Below are 15,093 nucleotides of genomic sequence, written 5' to 3'. Positions count from 1 at the left end.
TGCTGGGCTCTCCGAGAGGGGTGGAGGAATCGAACTCGGGTCGGCCATGTTGGCCGCTTGTAAGGCAAACGCCCTACCCGCTGTGCTATCATAGAGTTAAATTAAGTGAAATGGGAAAGGGCCAAATTTAGAGGTGATTGAGAAGTTCAATTTAGGTGGAGTAATGTTTGAGATGCCTTTCAACAGTAGAGTGGAAATGTTAGATAGTTATGTATGAAATTCTGGCACCCATGGAAGATATCCAAACAAAAGATCTGCCTCTTGTCAGATAGTATCTTGTCAGGTAGTATCTGTGCAAGTCAGAAAAATAATGTTTTCTGGATAAACAAAATCTCTAGATCAGGCAGCTTAGTCCTACTTTATCATTGGCCTAGGAGTCTTCATGAAGCTAAGTCATGCTGGGTGCAATAGTACATGTTTTTCCCCTTCCAAACAGAAGATCAAGATACTGAGTTTTTCTTCCTTTTTCTCTAGAATGGTCTTAAACGAGGTGGGGAGTCAATACAGGTCTAAGGTCTGGGAAAGAATGAGACTGATAATAGAATTCTTGGTGAGGGCAGCAAGGGTCTGTGTGCTGTTCATTGCCATGCTGGCGAGAGAGGGACAGTAGGAAGCCAGGAACTTCCCAAGGGTTCAGGAATTGGCTGAAGCATGCCTTTTCTTTTCTATAATTGCCAATGCTACAAATAGATCAAATTACTCCCATTTTAAAATTTATTGTTGAAAGATACAAGTAAGTCATTAGCTATTAAGGTTAACATCGATAAAGTTAATCAGTAAACTTCAAGCAAGAATATTTCTTCTTTTTTCTGCCCCAAGCAAGTGTATTTCAAGGCTGACTGAGAACTCTAACTAGTTTGCCAAGAAGTGTGGTGGCAGCTCAACATTTGGCATGCCTGCAACGTCTTATCTGTGTGTGTCCTCATGTGGGTGTTCAGATTTATTGCAAATTTCATAAGCGTTTATTTTCTCTGAGTATATTATTGCTATAGTCCTAAACTGGTCATAATTGTCACCTGCTGTCCTTTTGGCATTGAAAGTGCCACTGAAAGTTTGGTCATTTCAAATGACCATCAATTTGCTCACCCTTTTCCAGTTAATATTTTTTTTAAATTTCTGTGAGTAAAACCAAGTGTGAAGTGAGTAGTACGAATCTAAACCAAATTTTCCCATAAGTGAAGTTTAAGATCATCGAGTTTTGTGATTGAAATAGAAATAGAGATGACCTCTATGAGGACTGCTCAGGTCTATACAGACACTAACTCTTCCTACCCTGATTTATTTGCATAGCGGCACTTCATGGGGACAGAGGAGGACAGAGGATAGTCGGCAGCCAGGTATTCTGCTTCTGCCCAAAGGGATTTCAATCAATTGCTCTGTTCTAGAAGCTGTCTTTATCCACTTTGATTCCTACCATGCTTTTTTTCTGTCTTCCTTTTCCCATTTCCTGCATCTGCTTCAATTCAGACCTAGGAGACAAATTTTCTACCACTCAAGGGCAACTTCAAAAAGTGGAATATATGAGCAGAATAAGACTTTCCTGGATGAGTGTATGTTTCTCTGATAAGCATCAGGGGTCTCAATAGGTAGCAATTGAATTTATGAAAAAATATAAAAAATAAGTTATCACTTACAAAAATTTATCATTTACAATCCACATTTTTGGACTGTGAAAAGGGCAAAATCTTAACCTACTTTCGGCAAGTCAGAAGAACATCCCTCACCTTCAAAAGTTCTTCCTAAATTATCTAGCCCATTACTTATTTTCATGAGTATTGATTGAATGTATTCTTGTGCATTGATCTGGGCACTGATCTGGACTTTGCTTTTGCAGAAGAATGTAATCTGTCAGGTAAGTGCAGATTGGGGCAAATCATTGCTTCTTCAGAGAAGCAGAATGGCAATTGAAGAAGACAGCTGGGAACAAGAACAGATACTGAACTGAAAGCAGGGAGAAAACACTGATAGTCTTGAAAACGGTGTGCCAAATTAACATGAAACACTGGATATTTGAATTAATCATTTTAATTGAAGTATCATAGGTTTTATTTACTTATTTATATATTTATTATTTTGGTGGAAGGTTTGGACCACACTTGCCTGTGCTCAGGGCTTACTCCAGGCTCTGCACTCAGAGATTAATATGGGGTACCAGGGATCAAACCCAGGACAGCTGTGTGCAAATAATACATGATGGCCATGAAGTATCCTAGATTTTAATACTTTATTTTACAATTGTACAATTCTCCACCACTGTTTCAAGATCTCTCACCTCTGGTGAGACTGAATTTTGCTTTAATTGTTTTTGATGGAACCGATGCTAGTATTGATCTATTATTTCACATCTATAAGCAATGAACACCATTAAAAAAAGTTTTTTTTCCTGTTTTTTATCTGTTAGAGAGAGTAAGCACTTCAGCAAAATTTTTACATGGGTTGGGAATATTTCCTAGCGCTCAATGTCATATCGCATCTAAAGCATCTTCATTATTATTCTAGTTCAGAATAAATAGCTAGTGTGAAGGGAGATGAAAGACAGGATTTTCATTGCTGAATTCTTTTCCAGTGCCATGTCTGAACCGGCTTCTTTATTTGTTGTTTCTCATGGCAGTCTGAAAGACCTCCAGATGAATGACTCTCTTGAGATAGCAGCTGTGGAAGTACATTGCAAAACAGAAAAATATTCTGACTGTTCAGCACATGTGTTAACTAAGCCTGATATCTGAATTTGTGGCAGATCAGTAAAAGTCTGCTGCGAGCCACTGATAGCCCTAAAATGCTGGGACAGGGATATGAAAGAAAGTGAATAAAACTGATTTATCATCATTCCCTTTGGCATGAATTGTGAATACGGAAGTAAAGACAAATGTATACCATTACAAGATTTAATAAACTTGAATTAACCGTGGTGTATTATTATCTTTGTATTTATAGGATGTTTTGAAGCATTTAAAACAAAGTATTTCAGTAGGAGCTTATGAAAGCAAATCGAGTTCTTAATTTAAAACAAAAATTGGGGTCAGTAATAATTTTATGCTTTTTAATAGAGCCTTTTGTATGATTTTGAGTATTTTATCATAAACATCATCATAGATGTTGAAAATAATATTTGTAGCAAAGTCTGCATACTGTAAATTAGGATTAGTGGCATATAGTTTAAATGCAATACCCCATTTTGTGTTTTTTTTGAATAATGGGTGAGCTGAGGAGAGCATTTGTAGTCAAGTGGAAGAAGGGAAGAGGAGCATGAGAACAAGAGGCAACAACTTCAAGAGAAAAAAGCCAGATTATATTTCATTATTGGAGCCCATTGTTGGAGGCCAGTTTTAATTTATTTATTTAGAAATTATTTAAACTTTATAAGAAAACTATCAATATTAAATGAGTATTATCTTGTTCCAACTTTCAAAACAGATAATCTTTCTTAAAACAAAAAGTTAAGCACAGATAGGAAATCTCTATATCAACTTCTTTTGGATATGTAGAGTAAATTCTCATATGCATTGAGATATATTTTTCTTCCTAAGAGATCCATAAAAGCAGTGTATTCTCAATTAGGAGGATATATGACATTGAACTATAAAAACCAGCTCCCGGAAGAGAACAGTGCAGTCTCCTGCCCCCGCGCCTGGCTGTCCTTGCCGGGGCCCCTTGGAGGGGAGCGGGTTGAGCTTTCCTCCCCACCCCGACCAGGGCTCCGGCAGCTGAAGACCTCCAGGACCAGCCACCACCATGCTGAGACCACTCTCCACACACCTGAAGGTACTGGCAGAGGAACCAAGACAAGTGGGCCCCGGAGGGGCTGAGATCTCCAAGCCTACTCGGATCGGGGCTGAGCATCCTCCACCCAGATCCTCGGAATGCCAGTAGGCAGGGGTCACACCCACCAACTGGCCCCCTGGTGCCGTGTAATCCCATCAGCGGCCAAGACTCAGAGACTATAAAAACCAGCTCCCGGAACTGCGCGGCCGCGGGACATCTTATTATGACATCTTATTATCTCATTCCTACTTTAGACAAACTGGCAGGCTACCGAATGTAAACTGCCCACACGGCAGAGTCTGGCAAACTCCCCGTGGCGTACCCAATATGCCAAATACCAGTAACAATGATGGGTCTCATTCTCCTAATGAGCCTTGAATAAAGCACTAATCTCAGGGCTAGAATGAAGGAGACGTTACTGGGGCCTGCTCGAGGCAATCGACGAATAACAGGATGGTCATGATTCGTGATTTGTGATGACATTGAACACTCATTGATTATCAAACCAAAAACTACATAGATATTTGTGAAAGCCAAGAGTTGTAGAGAAGTTTTCAGCTTAAATTTTAAGTTTGATTGCCAATATTGTATGTGTAATACATCACTTTAAAACCATGAATCAATTAAAAGTGGTTCAATGATGTGAACAGAGAGAATTTTGCTTTGCAATTGGTTATCATTAACTTCCTCTCTCTCTATATGTATATCTCTCTGTATAGAGAGTGAGAAAGTTAATTTCTTATCGAGTGTGTGTGTGTGTGTGTGTGTGTGTGTGTGTGTGTGTGTGTATTGGGATCTATCTATCTATTTAGAGAATTTTGGGGCCACAGTCAGGTGTGCTCTGGTTTTCTCTTGGCAAGTTTTGAAGGACAATAATAGGTGCTGGGGATTGAATCTGGGTGAACCCAGTACAAGATAAGCAGAGATAATACCCACTGTTCTCATTCTTTTTCCTGAAAGTAAGGCTTGAGAAATTTTCAGAATTCTTTTTTTATAGACTTGCACAATGGTACAACACAATTTCAAAGTGAGCATTGGCACTGATGACTGTCACCAACAAAGTAGGTAAATGTGATTTATGTGGTCCTGAGAATCAGAATATCTTTAAAAACCTGTTAGTCATGTACTATGACAGCTTGAAAAGGGATTGCAATTTTACTTTTTTATTGTGTACAAGAGAGTGATCCTGATGTCAGTGTAGCAATTAAGTTTATCTATATTTTTATACATTTTGCTAATATAAGATTTTTTTTGGTATTCTGTCAATGGCAAAGTTAATGTGTTTTGGAGTATTAATTAATTACTTTCCTCTCCTTTCCTTTCTGGGCATTTAGCAATTGACTCAATGCCTTAAAGGTGGGAAGATACAACAGATCATGAAAACAAATCACATCTTTACCTGCTGTGTTTCTTAAACCAGTTTGAGGGGCGGGGGCAGGGAGATGGGCGGGGAGGGGTGGAGCATAGGATCTAGAATTACAGAGGATCCCCATCTTGGGAGAGCCACTTCTTCACCCCTGAAACTAGAGAAGAGTACTTACATGGTGAGAGAGGGGAGAAAATTCCAGAAAGCGAGAGTTAGCTATGAGGGCTCTAGAAGAATAATTAGATCTTGGTGTTTGAGGGAATGGAGCGAGGTATTGAGTGGGACAGGGGTTGTGGGAAAGCAAGTAGAAAGGACGTGTTCTTGTCTTCTCCACAATGTCTACACTTCTAGAGGAAAGAAATGTCATGGGTGGTATCTAGGCCCACAGGACTGAGCCAACCAGAATGAGCCATTATTTCTGTACACTAATCAGGGTGAAGAAAAGTCACGGTGGTCTGTGTATTCAAGTGGAATATGAACTGTTTTAAATAATGACCACAGTCAAGTGTTTCCTAAGTTCCCAAAAAGAGAGGTAGGAATCACAGAGAGCGTCTTGTGAGAGTCTTGATGTTGGTAGCTAAGGGGATTAGATGATATCTATGATAGTTCATCATCAAAGAGAACAATTTCTTGTAGTAAAAGCATTATTTACAACATTTGGAGTTACTAAAGGCTGTGAGATAAGGGGCATCAAGACTATAACTTGCCCACAAATGTTTTGGGGTAGGGGGTAGATGAATGGTGATGTAATTGTAGAAAAATATTGAAATTTGTGGACTACACAGGAATTGAAAATTGTGGACTAGACAGGAATTTTCTATGTGCCACCATCTAAAATTAGTTCACAATTAAAGGTCTAAAGGGAGAGCGAGAGAGAGAGAGAGAGAGACGAGAAATAAAGGATAAAGCTTATAGAGACATCTGGGTTATGTTTAAGATCCACAGTATATATACTCTAAACTAGTGTCCTTACAATGCCACATAAGTAATAGCTGGAGCCCACCTCTTCTTTCAGACAGAAGAGAAAAGAATAAACTTAAGGATGCATGAGGATACCAAAGAGTTGTAGAGTAAATTTCCTTTATGTTAAAGTGAATATAAAGTGCTTTGAGTAAGAACCAAGGCAGCACATAGTAGGCAGAAATAAAAGGGTTAGAAAAACTTGAAATTTTGATATGTTAGTTAAGTGACAGAATGTTTGATTTTATTTAGAAACACTCATAAAATTAAATCAATGTCTGTGCTTATTATTGATTCATTTATGAAATGAACAGTTTTCCATAACTCTAAACCTTGTATACTCGGATCTCATGTGGGCTATAATGAACATGACTGGATTGTAACTACAATGATGTGATGATTTAAAAGTAATAACCTTTTTTAAAAAATTTTTATTAGTGAGACACCATGAGGTACAGTTGTAGACTTACAAATTTTTGTACTTGGGTTTCAATTATACAATGATCAAATATCCATCCCTCCACCAGTTCCCATTTCCCACCACCACGGATCCCAGTATCCCTCCCACCCCCCATCCCCCCCATCCCATCCTGCCTCTGTGTCAGGGCATTCCCTTTTGTTCTCTCTCTCTCCTTTTGGGTGCTGTGGTTTGCAAGAGAGGCATTGAGTGGCAATCATGTTTGGTCTATAGTCTACTTTCAGCATGCATCTCCCATCCTGGGAGGATCCTCCCAACACCCTTTATTTGGTGCTCCCTTCTCTATCTGAGCTGCCTTTTCCCCTAGCATGTGTGGCTGGCCTCCAAGTTATGGAGCAAAATTCCTGGTACTAATCTCAGCCATTCTTGGGTGTTAGTCTCCTATTTTGTTACTAGAAGTAATACCCTTTACGGTCAGTATGAGACAAGAGAAATAATAGAATATGCTACTATACAACCACAGCATTTGCATCATTTTATGGGAATAGTATGGTATGGCAGAAAAGGAAATACTATTTTTTTTTGGTGAACCAGGAAAGGTTTTTGTGGATTTTGAAGGATCCATAGATTTTTAGTGGAAAGAAATGGGATGTTAAGGATAGCCTCTGCTGAAAATATAAATCTGAGTTAGAATATTGGCACTGATAAAGGCTTTGAGTGCCGGTGGATGGATATTATGCAAATTGTTGCATGTTGGAACTGGAAATAGATATGTGGTGTCGGTGGGTGTATTGTTAAATTTGTGTACATTCCAGAGGTTTGATGGCTTTAAGGAATACAGTGGTTTCATCCTCAAAAGCAATTGGCTTTGTTTTCATCTGGAGGTTATTTTGATTTTTACTGTTTTTCAGTAAGGATTCAATGCAATGTTTTATCTCTCTCTCCTGCCCCATGATTTATTGTCCTAAACACAATTTATTAAATAATTGAATTGGATTTCTTACTTTCTCTTGCCCTTTCAAGTGTAAGTAGCCACCGAATTCATTCCAATCTGTCTGTAAATATGTAGGAAATATTTACATTTTATTCCTCTGTATTCTTACTGTCTCAGCTTCAGTGATTTCTTCACCTGAGTGATTCAGTTACACCAACAGCCTTCTACAGGCCTTTGGCATCCATTGTCCCACCTCTGACTCATTTTTAAAAAAACAAATTCTATCAAGTTGTTTATGAAATATTCTTAGACACCTCTCAATGTTCTTAGAGAAGCTAAAAATCTCTACTTCTCACACAGTTTCGAATAATCTGCTTCGTATCGACTTCTGTAGATTTATTTCTTGTCATATTTTCATTTGTCTCCATGTTCCAGCCATCAGCAACTTCTTTTCTATTTGCTATGTCCCTGTCTAGGCCGAGATGACAGTTTTTTTAACTACGGCTGCTTTGACCTCAGTTAATAAGTCATTTCCTTATGGCATCACTGTATCACTGTCATCCCATTGTTCGTCGATTTACTTGAGCGAGCACCAGTAACGTCTCCATTCGTTCCAGCTCTGAGATTTTAGCAGCCTCTCCTTACTCGTCTTTCCCAATGAAACTACCATATAGGAGGCTCTTTCAGGGTCAGGGGAATGAGACCAATTATTGTTACTATTTTTGGCAGATTGAATACGCCACGGGTACCTTGTCAGGCTCTGCTGTGCAGGTGGTATACTCTTGGTAGCTTGCTGGGCTCTCCAAGATATATATATATATATATCTTGAATATGCCAAACACAGTAACAATTGTCAACATGGAGACATTACTGGGCCCGCTTGAGCAAATCAATGAACAACAACAGGAGACAGTGACAGATATATATATATATATATATATATATATATATATATATATGTATATATATATATACACATATATAGGCTGGAGATATAGCACAGTGGATAGGGCATTTGCCTTGTATGCAGCCGACCGAGCCGATCTGAGTTTGATTCATCCACTTTTGATTCCTCCGCCCCTCTCGGAGAGCCAAGCAAGCTACCGAGAGTATCTCACCCACACGGCAAAGCCTGGCAAGCTACCCATGATGTATTTAATATGCCAAACACAGTAACAAGTCTCACAATGTTACTGGTCCCGCTCAAGCAAATCAATGAACAATGGGAGGACAGTGACAGTGATATATATATATATATATATATATATATACACACACACACATATATGTGTGTATATATATATACATATATGTGTATATATATTTCCCTCTATGATTTGTTGCCTACTGTTTCCTTATGGTAACTCTTCCAAATTCCTGAATATAGGTTACTTCACCCTTTCAAAGCCCTTAACTTCCCTGCTCCTTTATCATTGCCATATTGCCATACGAGTTTTGGATCTGAAAAGAGCAAGCTCCCAGTTGGAGAGGTTTCACTTCGGAACGGAACCAGTAACAGATAATTACAATATGACTTATATGAGGGTCATGTAATTTATAAGAGGAAACAATGTGATTTATAAGGAGAAATACACCATTCCCACAATAGAAACATGTTGTTAGATTGGAGATAAAAGTGGGAGGGCTACACGCCATGAAGATGAGTCTTGGTTGTGTCTAGGCCAGGGGCTTTCTCTGATGTGGAGAAGGCCACTCTCAGAGTGACAGTACCTGGCGACTTTTATCTAAATCTGGAGGATGCTTCAGAACCATGGGTAGAGCACCTGAAGGCTGTCTCAAAATGGCTGAATTTGATACCTTTGTTTGTATTTTAGACGTTCGTTATAAGAACAACCTCTTAAGTTTAATTTATGCAGGGTCTATCAGCCCAGCAAGGTTTCTATCTGTTCTTGTCTTTTGCAAGTCTACCAGTGTTTTGTAATTAAGTGGCTTCTTAAAAATTTATAACTTGGTGCTGTATTTTAATTGTTACTATCTTTCAGTCAGGGTCATTATCATTTCAATACACAAAATATCTGAATTAACTAGGATATTTATGTAATATATATAACAATGTATATAAAAATGATTAATTCACATCTTCTGCAGTAGTTTATTGACCCAAGGATAGTCTATTTACCCTCCATCCCTCTTTTTTCTCCCTCCCTCCCTCCCCTCCCCTCCCCTCCCCTACCCTGCCCTACCCTCCCCTTCCCTCCTCCCTCCCTCCCTCCCTCCTCCCTCCCTCCCTCCCTCCCTCCCTCCCTCCCTCCCTCCCTCCCTCCCTTCCTTCCTTCCTTCCTTCCTTCCTTCCTTCCTTCCTTCCTTCCTTCCTTCCTTCCTTCCTTCCTTTTTCTATTCCAAGCAGTGCCCAGGGGAATCAGGGTTAACTTCTGGTGATACTCAGGACTTGACAGTTCAGAGCTATGGCCTAGTCATACTACACTATTATGTGCCTTTGACCTCTGAGCTATTTCATTGTCCTGACCACTGCCCCAACCTCTTATTTTTTCTTCCCAGACCTCTATTTGGCTTCTCCAAATAGTCATGATACCATTATATTTGCTGACTAGTGAAATCCACCTCCTCTCCCATTGATTTGTAATAATTTCTTTATCATACATTAATAACATTAATGACATTTTCTGAACTGTCTGTTCTAGTCCAGTGCTCTCTCTATCTCCCTCAGTATTATATCTGTCTGTCTCTCTGTTTGCCTGTCTGTCTGTTTCACTAAACTATTTTATATTGTGAAATTATCTTTTATTTCAAATACTACAACATTTAATGTATCTATATACTTTCTTAAAAGTTAAGAAATTGGGAAGAAGAGATAACTTAATGAGTTGGAGTTTTTAATTTCAATGCAGAAACCCCGGGTTTGATCACCCATGCTTGCATTGCGTTATTAAAAATAAAAATGACACACAAGCACTGAGTTGTCAGAAGTTCCTGAGCACCCCCAGGTCTGGTCACAGAAACCAACAGGATTTTTTAATTTCCTCTGTTTTTTTCCTCTTTATTTTTTAATGTTAGCTTAGAAATCCTTAGATTTTTGATTATTATTATTTTGTAAGACTGAATTTTTCAAAGAAATGACACATTTACAATGGTGGCCATATTGTACACTACTTTTTCCCCAGACAGAAGTGTTTTTTGCTTTTGTTTGTTTAATAATGTCTTTAAATCTTTCTAATCTATATTGCAATAATTTGTAACTTTAAAAACCTTGGAAGAACATACAAGTGAACATTTATGTGATATTTGGACAGAAATTTTTTTAAGTATTAAAACAATAAAAAACTTAACAATGGAAAAGGGGTGGTTGACGTAACTATATAATAACAAGAGCAATGGCATATGTCGAAACACACTATAAATAAAATGAAAAGACAAATGAAAAACTGGAGAATAATTCCAATAGAATTGGGCCACACCTAGTGGCGCTCAGAGCTTACTCTTAGTCCTATGCTCAGGAATGTCTTTTTGGAAGTGCTTAGGGGACCATACGTGGTGTGTCAAGCTGTAATATCTCTGTTTCCAAATGACTTTATACGTAACCAGTGAAGAAATGACACAAATGAATATGAAAACAATTTTCAAAAATAAATGGGCAAGTAACTTTAGCTTTTAGAAAAGGAATTAACAAAATGATAAGACTATTTTAAGCAATTTTAATTCTTACATTCCATTGTTTGCTTCCACGATGTTATATCACACATAACATCTCATTAGTTGAATGATACCTACCATATTTTAAAAGGCACTATATAACTTGTAAAATATAGGTTACAAGCTTTGCATTTTTAATTTTAGTATCTTCTCTGTAATTTTCTAATTAGTTTTGTGGGTCAAAAAGAAATGGATCATTTATCTCAAAGTGGAGTTCTTTATATTTCATTAAGAGAAGAAAGACCTTGGTATTTTAATTGACTATTGACACATATAAGTCAGTGTTTGTATTCAGTTATCTGTTGATTTTAATCCTAGAGTTGTTTATTAACACTTGCATCTAAGTATCATTCATAACTTTAATAGTATCCAACAGTAGAAATTATCTTATTTCTTAAGAGAAAATAAACGCTTAATATGTGATAATGATAATAAGTAAAAGTATAAATAACTGCTAAAATTTGTCATAAATTTGATGAGTTTAAAGTAATTGATAAAGTTACTGATTTGTACTAGCACTGTCTATATTCTGCTGTTATAGAAATAAAAGATTATCCATGCTCATAAGACAGTACTTAAAGATGTGACTGATAGTGCCTGCATTATTTTAATAAGTGATACATTAGCACTGTCCTCCCGTTGTTCATCGATTTGCTAGAGCAGGCCCAGTAACATCTTCATTTTGAGACTTGTTGTTACTGTGTTTGGCATATTGAATACATCACGGGTGGCTTGCCAGGCTTTGCCGTGCTGGCGAGATACTCTCAGTAGCTTGCCGGGCTTTCTGAGAGGGGCAGAGGAATCCAACGCGGCTTGGCCCGGCCGGCAGTGTGCAAGGCAAACGCCCTACCGCTGTGCTATCCTCCAGCCCAAGTGATATATTATCAGGAGCCAAATAATACGTTCCCTCTTGTCTTTCCAGTTCAGAAATGATTAGGAAACAATCAATATCACTTTTCATACTATTAAAACTAAAAGTATTTGACTTGACCTCTGGGGATGGTATTCTAGTTTCTTGTATTGAAATAATATTGATTTATATAGGTTTTAGATGAACGGAAAAAATCAATGTCTATACACATTTACATGATGCTTTCTACCAGATATTGAGCTTCCAAATGTTTAGATCACCACATGATTTCCCAATTACCTTACAATAGAAACTAGAAGAGGAAAGTGTGGCACGGGGCTAGTCTACCCCATAAGATAAAGACACTGAAAGACACATGCTCATTTATATCTTCCCCAAATTACTAACTAGTTAAATTAACCATTCAACTTTAGGAGATGATGCTGAATGAGGTGCTAGGTACTATTTTAACCCATCGAGTGGAAGTTTTTAATACCATACAGAAGTGTAAAATATAGGCTCTAGGTTACTGCTTCTAGCATATTAGCTTTTTGTTTGGAAGCTCATTAAATTTAATACTTGCACTCATAAGCGGGTATGACTGCTTCACTCTCAGAGACAGTATAACATGAATTAATTCTGCTCTTCATGAAAGCTTTTCCCCATATCAACCATGTTCTGTTATCTGTCTTTCCAGGACCTCTGATGTACAGTATAGATAGATAGTGGATCAGAGTTATACATCTATGAAATAAATTCTAAGACCTCACGGTTATCTTGGATTAGTAGTTAAGCTTTAATCTCATTCCCATTCCAGCTATATCTAGCTAGTGATCAACATAACTCTTTGATGTGATTCAGATACATCAGAGAGCAGCATGAAGGCGCTCCAGTAATAGGACAGCAATATAAAAGGGTTACCTAGCATGAATATTCCTTTTTTTTTTTTATAAATTTTCTATGTCAAAGAGATATCAAAACTATATATTATAAGAAAAATTAAGGCTCACAGTTATTAAGCGAAAATTGAAAGAAATTGATGAAAAATCATGCCACAGTTTGGTTTTCTACTCAACTCTCAGGCAGAGGCATCTACTACACAACTCAACTAGACTTGAGTTTTTTTCATCAGCAGCAATTTCAACTGCTTTGTATTGGAATGAGTAAGGTTCTTCCAACTCTAAGTATTTATTGTATTTTAATTTGTCTTTTTACTTCAAATGGTTATATATAAACATCCAGGGCTGGAGCGATAGCACAGAGGTAGGGTGTTCGCCTTACAAGCGGCCAACATGGCCGACCTGAGTTCGATTCCTCCGCCCCTCTCGGAGAGCCCGGCAAGCTACCGAGAGTATTCGATATGCCAGACACAGTAACAACAAAGTCTCCAATGGAGACGTTACTGGGCCCGCTCGAGCAATAAATATTATCTGAGAAAAATTCTATACACCTTTTCCTCATTTTTTCAGTGATGGTGTCTTATATGATTGTAGTAGCACTGTAGCACTGTCCTCCCGTTGTTCATCAATTTGCTCGAGCAGGCCCAGTAAAGTCTCCATTTTCAGACTTGTTGTTACTGTGTTTTGGCATATTGAATATGTCACGGGTAGCCTGCCAGGCTTCGCTGTGAGGGCTAGATACTCTTGATAGCTTCCCGGCTCTCGGAGAGGGGCAGAGGAATTGAACCTGGCTAGACCAGGCCGACCGCGCACAAGGCAAACACCCTACCGCTGTGCCCTCGTGATTGTAGTACTATACCAAAACCTGGGAAAATCTATAGCTGTATCCAGATTTCAGTTTCAGACATCTTTCTGTGTGTATATAGTTCTATAAAATTTTGTCACATTTGTGCAGATTTGTGTGACCCTTCCCAAAATTAATAAGAATAAAAAAACATTCTATTATCACAGAGAATTGTCTTGCTGCCTCTTTATGGCTTTTTATAATCTTACCACCCTCTCTACCCTGGTAATCTCCCTGGTAAACAGACAACCACTATTCTGTGTTACACTGTTATAATGTATCATTAAAATGTTATATCAGTAAAATCAGATATATAACTTTTGAAGTTTAATTTTTTTCACCCAGAATAATGTGACTGAGTTCCATTCAAGTCATTTGGATTATGACGAGATCATGCCTTTTTATTGATAATTGGATTCCAAGCATGGTATATCATTGCCAAACCATTCCCCACTGAACGGCATTTGAATGATTCACAGTTTTTGCTTCTATAAATATTTGTGCACAATTTTACAAGTACCAACTTTATAGTTCTCCAGGATAAACACTTGCAAGGATTATTTCTGGATCATATAGTAGATGCATGTTTAGTTTTTCTAGAAATTTTCAAACTTTTAAAAAGTAGCATGCCATTTTATATTCTGTCCAGAAATTTATAGGCAATACATTTCTCTATACGCTTGTCAGTTTTGGGTGATGCTGTCACTTTTTTTTATAGCTGTTCCATCAGGCAGATAGTAATACCTTAGTCTAGTTTTTGTTTTTCTTTTTGGTTTTTGGTCCACATCTAGTGGAGTTCAGGGCTTACTCCTGGCTCTGTGCTCAGATCACTCCTGGTAGGCCTCAGGGGAACCATATGTGGTGCTAGGAATCAAACTCAGGTCAGCCACATGCAAGGCAAGTATCCTACCTGCAGTACTATTTCTCTCACTACTATAATTTTAATTTTAATTTGTATTTTTGTCATATTGGATTTATTTCTGTCAGGTCACTGTTACTGTCACTGTTCTCCCGTTGTTCATTGGTTTTCTCAAGAGGGCCCAGTAACATCTCCATTGTGAGATTTGTTGTTACTGTTTTTGGCATATCAAATATGTCACGGGTAGCTTACCAGGATTTGCCATGCAGGTGAGATGCTTTCGGTAGCTTGCTGGGCTCTCTGAGAGGGGCGGAGAAATTGAACCCGGGTAACCCTGGTTGGCCCTGTGCAAGGCAAACGCCTTATCTGCTGTGCTATTGCTCCAACCCTGTCAGGTATAATTGACATTCAATTCCTCCGCCCCTCTCGGAGAGCCCGGCAAGCTACCAAGAGTATCTCGCCTCCACGGCAGAGCCTGGCAAGCTCCCTGTGACGTATTCGATATGCACAACACAATAACAACAAAGT

The 15,093-nt window shown here is 38.3% G+C and overlaps 1 protein-coding gene across 2 annotated transcripts in view; it reads left to right on the top strand.

Annotated features, from left to right (window-relative positions):
* GRM1 (glutamate metabotropic receptor 1) overlaps nt 1–15,093 on the top strand; it is a 493,073-nt gene that overhangs the window by 53,042 nt on the left and 424,938 nt on the right. The gene's annotated exons all lie outside the window — the stretch shown is intronic.

This window comes from Sorex fumeus, unplaced genomic scaffold (genome assembly GCF_029834395.1).
Source record: "Sorex fumeus unplaced genomic scaffold, SorFum_2.1 ptg000061l, whole genome shotgun sequence".
Taxonomy (NCBI): domain Eukaryota; kingdom Metazoa; phylum Chordata; class Mammalia; order Eulipotyphla; family Soricidae; genus Sorex; species Sorex fumeus.
Note: the sequence above shows the minus strand (reverse complement) of the source record. Positions and strands in the feature narration are given on the sequence as shown.